Source organism: Phaenicophaeus curvirostris, chromosome 9 (genome assembly GCF_032191515.1).
Source record: "Phaenicophaeus curvirostris isolate KB17595 chromosome 9, BPBGC_Pcur_1.0, whole genome shotgun sequence".
In the NCBI taxonomy this organism is placed as follows: Eukaryota; Metazoa; Chordata; class Aves; order Cuculiformes; family Cuculidae; genus Phaenicophaeus; species Phaenicophaeus curvirostris.
Window position 1 is genome coordinate 13,011,091 of NC_091400.1, and position 6,000 is coordinate 13,017,090.

Here is a 6,000-nt window from a genome sequence, read left to right on the forward strand (position 1 = left end):
CCTGGCCTAACTGTGCTGCTAGCCTGTCCTGATCAGAGACAAGACTAGTGCCTTCACTAATAAGGCCTTCCCTCCCTAATGTTTCCCAGTGGTGCAGAGGAGTAGCGATGATTCTGATTGCACAACCAGGGCGACTGAGGCACAAGGGCACAATGGCTTCTCTCAGGTCACTACAAGAGTCATCACAGGGACAACCACAAAAAAGAGAATTTCTTAAATGTAAGTGCTTTAACTTGTCCCTGAGGAGACTACCGATTTAGGAGCAGGATGAGGGATGCGTCTGCTTAACTCTCCCAGTCCAGACTGGCTGCTGAGACCAAAACAAATTGCTGATGTACCTCGATGGCAGCGTCATTCTGCTCCACTACCCCCAAGTCCCATTTCTCTTCTGCCATCAAAAGGACTTCTGGTCCTTCCTTTTGTGGACTGGTTTCGAGCAGAGAGGAGAGCAGTTTTCCAGCTGCTGGTTCAAAGTTTGCCAGATTTATTTTACAAACCCTAGGAGACATAATGATATATAAGCACAAACCAGCCACAAAGTAAGTCTTCTCTCTACTATGGTCCCACACCTACCACACAGAGCAAGCTCTGCACTTTGGCTGCTGAAAGCAAAAGCTATGGCCAGGATCCACAAATACAGGGAGTGATACAGCCCCAGGGATGCCTCCAAGGGACTACAGAGGAGTGACACCAATGATGTTGCTACATTTAACCCTCTAAAAGCAGAAGCCATGACCAAGTCTCCCCTGGGCATTTCTTTTAGAGGGAAGGCATAGAAACGCAATGCACCAGAACAGATTTTTTTGCACTCACTCAACCAGTTCTTAAAATATTACTCAATTACAGCAATTATAAAGCCAAACCCACATGGTTAACCCCCATCCACCTATTGAGGGACCCACAGCCTGCAGTGCTAGTGCTGGCAGCAGCGGTACTTTGTGCAAGCTTCAGTGCTCCTGCAGGACAGTCTAACAGTTTTCTCCTTCCATGGGTTTCAACACAAACTTCTAACACATCAAATCCTATAAATCTTTCACAGTACGAGTTAGATGCACGATATGGGATATCTTACATATCTAACATATCAAATGTCACAGGCACAGATCAAGTACCTGAAGCCAAGAGAAATTCCATGTGTAAATCAACTGCATGATGACACTTTTATTTTCAATCCGCACTTCACCTGTTGATGACTAAAGGCTCACCCATCCATAGCTTGTACTACCAGAGCTCACACCAACCTGGCAGGGCTTCAGGAATAAGCTCTTGCTGGAGAATTTTTGTCTCTCTGGAGGCAGCCAATTTATAAAAGTCTGGAAAAACAAAACAGCCCAAGGATCTGTTCTCCAGCTCACTGTACCAGAGCCATATTCTGCACTGCTGCTCTAAGCAAACAGCCGGTCACGGGTAACTGGGCTGCCTTATAGTGTGACCTTGGAAAAGTCATTCTTCGTAATTATACCACGGCCACTGTTCACACAGATCCTTGAGTGCAGAACCAGAGCTCCAGGGCACACGTCTGCCACCGTGCCAGCCAATTCCAAGGAATTTATGGAAGGTCTGATTTCCAAAGTATGCAGCGGCACTTGTGCCATGCCAGGGTCAGTAGGGAGCAGCCCATCAGACCTAACGCCCCACTAGGCTCACAGATGAGTCGCATGGTGGAAAATTCCCTTCTCTTCGTCTGATTAGTTTGTATTTAGCTCTCTGGGGAGCAGACACGCTGGAGGAGCTGTTGTTTTGGTAATATTTTTGCACAGCCCAGCAGGAACCCCTGCAACGCAAACCATGGCGTGCTAGGGATGCTGCAAAGAAATGGCTATCACCACCTTGCTCCACGTCCAAACTGGACCAGGCACACGAGACTGCCAATAGTCACAGCGCTCCGCTAGCCATCAGACCTCTTTTTTTATTTTGCTCCTGATTCCCTGAGTCAGCAGGCTTGTTTCCTCTTCCCCGCCACTTCGGGAGAGAAAAAAAGCAAAGAAAACATCAGCCACGAAGAAAGCTTGCTTGAGGAGCAACAGAGGAGCAACCTCCCCAGCTCCTCTGCTGGCCTGGGCCCCCACAGCCACAGGAACAAAACGTGGGCTCTTTCAGCTGTAGTTTTGGTGAGGGCAACACCTGATGCAAAGGCTCTGCGGCCCCTCTCCCTCCCGTGGGACGCAAAGGAGATCCAACCCCTCCCGGCTGAGCTCTCCGAAGAGCTATGCACATCTCTGGCACCTGGCCCTGCCCCAGCCCCACAGTCTAAAGTCTGCTCTGCCACAGATTAACGTTCATTAGGACTATTCCCAGGAAAATCATTCTCCAAACCACGTGATAAAAGAGGGGGAAGGAATTAAAAGCAAAATCAGCCCTTTCGACCTAAGGTATCCTCTTTTCTACTAGAGATTTTACAGGGAAAGCACAAACTACCTCCACCCAGATGAAGATCAAGAAAAGGAAAAAGAAAAAAAAAAAGGAAGAAAAGCCTCAAATCACATTCCTGCCATGGTAGCTACCATTTAAGAAATCAGAAGTCAACTGGTAATGATAAAATGGACAAACTGGACAAACCTCTTTCCCCTCCACCCCCCCGCTTCAGCACCTGGTCCATCATGCCTGTTCTACACAGAAATATGGGTGTTTTGGCAAAAAGCTGTACATCTCATTCTACCTATAAATTTGCTGAAAGTGAATGAAGCCCTTGAAGCTAAAATAATTAATTACATGCAATTAACTGAAGCAGTTTGGGGAATTTATATTGCTATCTGCTTGCTTATTTGCATGTGTGCATAATTATGCACATGTATTTACTTATGCAGGTGAAAATAACTGAAAATTAGCCAGTGCTAATCAGCGCTGCCTCTGTCCTACAGCCTGTTTGATCTCCATCTATAAGAACCTGGATCTCATCCAGGTCAATTATCAATTGATCAATTATCTACTGAACTGATTTGCTCTGATTTTACATCTAAAGTTTTGGATTTGACAGCCTGAGCTCTTACTGATCTTCCTCCCAAAGGCCATCTGCTTTCTGCAACTATCGCAGTTCTTGGAGAACTTGGCCCTGTATAAAGCTAGAAGTCACAGAAGTCTCCTTCCCTCCCTCCCTCCCCATGGCAGCGAGAACCTGGATGCAGGGATTCACCCACAGAAGCACCAGGTGCCCAGCAGCCTCCGCCTTTGAAGGAGAGAATAGGAAACAATTCCACAGCAGGTTGTTTTCATAGAATCATAGAATCACCAGGTTGGAAGAGACCCACTGGATCACCGAGTCCAACCATTCCTATCAATTACTAAACCATGCCCCTCAGCACCTCATCCACCCGTGCCTTAAACACCTCCAGGGAAGGTGAATCAACCACCTCCCTGGGCAGCCTGTGCCAGTGCCCAGTGACCCTTTCCACGAATTTTTTTTTCCCGATGTCCAGCCTGAACCCCCCCTGGCGGAGCTTAGGGCCATTCCCTCCTGTCCTGTCCCCTGTCACTCGGGAGAAGAGGCCAGCACCCTCCTCTCCACAACCTCCTTTCAGGTTCTGGTTGGGTCTTTCCCGCCCCCCTAGCTTCCCAAGGCAAAGCGGCCGTGTCCTTCTCCAAGAGAAGCGTCTCCAACCTGGCGTGAACCGCCCCAACCCCGGCTGCGCCCGGGACCGCACAGAGCCGCCTCTGACACACGCACATCCCTCCTCAGGCTCCAGAGAACTTCTAAAAAAATGAAAAAATACACCAGAGGCTCTCGTCAAACCTACAGCGAGCCACGATGGGTCAAGTACGGAGCAAACCGCGCTGAAACTCAGGTTTTAACTATCGCTCCAATTAATCCGGTTCGCGACCCACCCCAAACATTTTCGCTAGAAACTCTACCGACATCGTTTCGGGGTTTCTTTCTTTTTCCACCCTCGGCCAAGCCACGGTCAGCAGTGCCGCCCGCCCCGGGGCGGTGCTGAGGGTGCTGAGCCCGTCCGCCTCGGGACACGGCCGCCCCCGCCCCCCGCCAGCAGCGCTTCAAGCTGCTTTTATTATCGTTATTATCGCATCTGGTTTCACTCGCAAACCGAGGTCCGGTCTGTCTCACAACACCCGGCGCTCCCTTCTCCCCCTGCAGGGACCTCCCGGGGGATCGCGGCTCGCCCGGGCGCGGGGACGGGCACGGAACCCCAACGGTGCCGAGGATCAAAACCCTCCTTCGCGAGACCCTCCGGCACGGACCGGACCCCGAGCCCCCGGGCGGCGCCCCCCGCCCCGCCGGCCGCTCACCGTGTGCCCCGCAGCGCTGCTGCCGCCGCCGCTGCCGCCGCGGGGCGGGCGGAGGAAGCGCCGTGTCACTTCCTGAGCGGGGCGGGCCCGCAGAAAACACACCCCGGCGCCTCCCCCCGGGCCGCCAGCGCTGTGTGGGAATGGGGTTCTTTGGGGAAAGGGGGGCTCTTAAGGGAAGGGGGGTTCTTTAGGGAAGAGGAGGGTTCTTTAGGGAAAGGGGCTTCTGTAGGGAAGGGGGCGCCTTTGGAGAAGCGGAGGCTCTTTAGGGAACAGGGGGGTCTTTTGGGAAGAGGGTGATTCTTTGGGGAAGAACGGGGGTTCTTTGGGGAAGAGGCGGGTTCTTTTCTTTAGGGAAGGAGAGCTCTTTGGGGAGGATGGGGGGTTCTTTTGGGAAGAGGGGAGTTCTTTAGGGAAGGGGGGTTCTTTTCATTTGGGAAGAGGGCGGTTCTTTAGGGAAAGGGGGGTTCTTTTCATTTGGGAAGAGGGGAGTTCTTTTGGGAAGAGGTGGTTCTTTTCTTTTGGGAAGGGGGGTTCTTTTGGGAAGAGGGGTTCTTTTGGAAAGAGGCGCCCCCTTCCCCTCCCCGCGGAACTGCGTGCCCAGACAGCGAGAAAACTTCACGACGGCCAAAAGGAAGACTTAAAACTCATCGTGAAATAAGAGTCCAAGCGTTAATTTTGAGCACACGCAAGCAGCTGACACGGATGTTGTTGGGAACAAACCTGAGGCTTCGGCACGTCCCCGGCCTCCGGCTGGCTGGAGCAGGGAAGGGCCCGGGGGCAGGGGATGCTGCGGCCTGAGAAACTACAGCGGTGTCCGAGGAAGGCCATCTGCTAGTATTTAATGTAATAAAGAAGAACGGGTGTAAAGTAAGCAGAACTAGCAGGAGAAAATGTAACAAGGGAGCCGCTCCCGCCAACATAGCGAGGGCTGATCTCAAGGAAAGTGGCTCCGTACTCAGCACATATAAAACTAGGCAGGCACAGCCGGTATCAGCGGGCTACGAACGGGAAAAGAAGCTCAATGATGGGAAGGGCTTCTGCATAAAGCTTCCATCCCGCTCAGTATTTGCTTTTCTTATCATCTATTGACACTGGTAACAGTAAAACGCTTGCAAACTTTCCAGAACTTCGGGAGTCAAGTTTGAAAATGTTTTCTTGTGGTTTCCCAGCTGAATATTTCAGTAATAAAGATCGCAGTGTAATTTAATCCATTCCTGTGACAGCCTTGCATGCTGCAGGCTTGGTCTCCAAAAACCAAGGAGAACGTTGCTTTCTGTCTGCTTCTGAGCTGGGTCCAAACCCAGCTTTTTTTACCTCTCATCCTCTGTGCTTTCCGACAGGCGAGTTGGCTGTGCAGCATTACCAGTGTGCATCAATGCCCGTTACTAAAGCATAAACCTGTTTTCCACAGATAGCATTTTCAGTAATGTTTAAATATAAAGGTTTGCCATAGGTCCCTGCTCTGTTGACAGCGCAGAGGATCTTTGTTGGAAGGAGAAAGGACAGAAATCACTTTCAAGTTTTAAAGAACCAGGCATGCGAGTTCAGTCATTGTGGACAGAAAATTCAGTCAAATTCTGAGCTAATTTGTGTTTCTGTCTTGGATGTCAGCGCCTTTGCTATCCACTGACTAGAAACCTTTCTTACAGAGATGGAAACTGTGGGTAGGAAAAAAGCTAACGATTCCCGTGATCCTTCTGAAATTATACTGGGATCCAAGTCATTATAATATTCAGCTTTAACAGTGCTAAGCCTTGT

At 50.5% G+C, this 6,000-nt stretch overlaps 1 protein-coding gene across 1 annotated transcript in view; it reads right to left on the reverse strand.

The window, feature by feature from the left end:
* The window catches only part of FAM53B (family with sequence similarity 53 member B), a 53,339-nt gene extending 49,051 nt beyond the window's left edge, over nt 1–4,288 (reverse strand). Inside the window, exon 1 of the mRNA XM_069863557.1 lies at nt 4,243–4,288. The gene's annotated coding sequence lies outside the window, so the exon portion shown is untranslated. The remainder of the gene's footprint in view (nt 1–4,242) is intronic.
* Between the last annotated feature and the right edge of the window lie 1,712 nt (nt 4,289–6,000).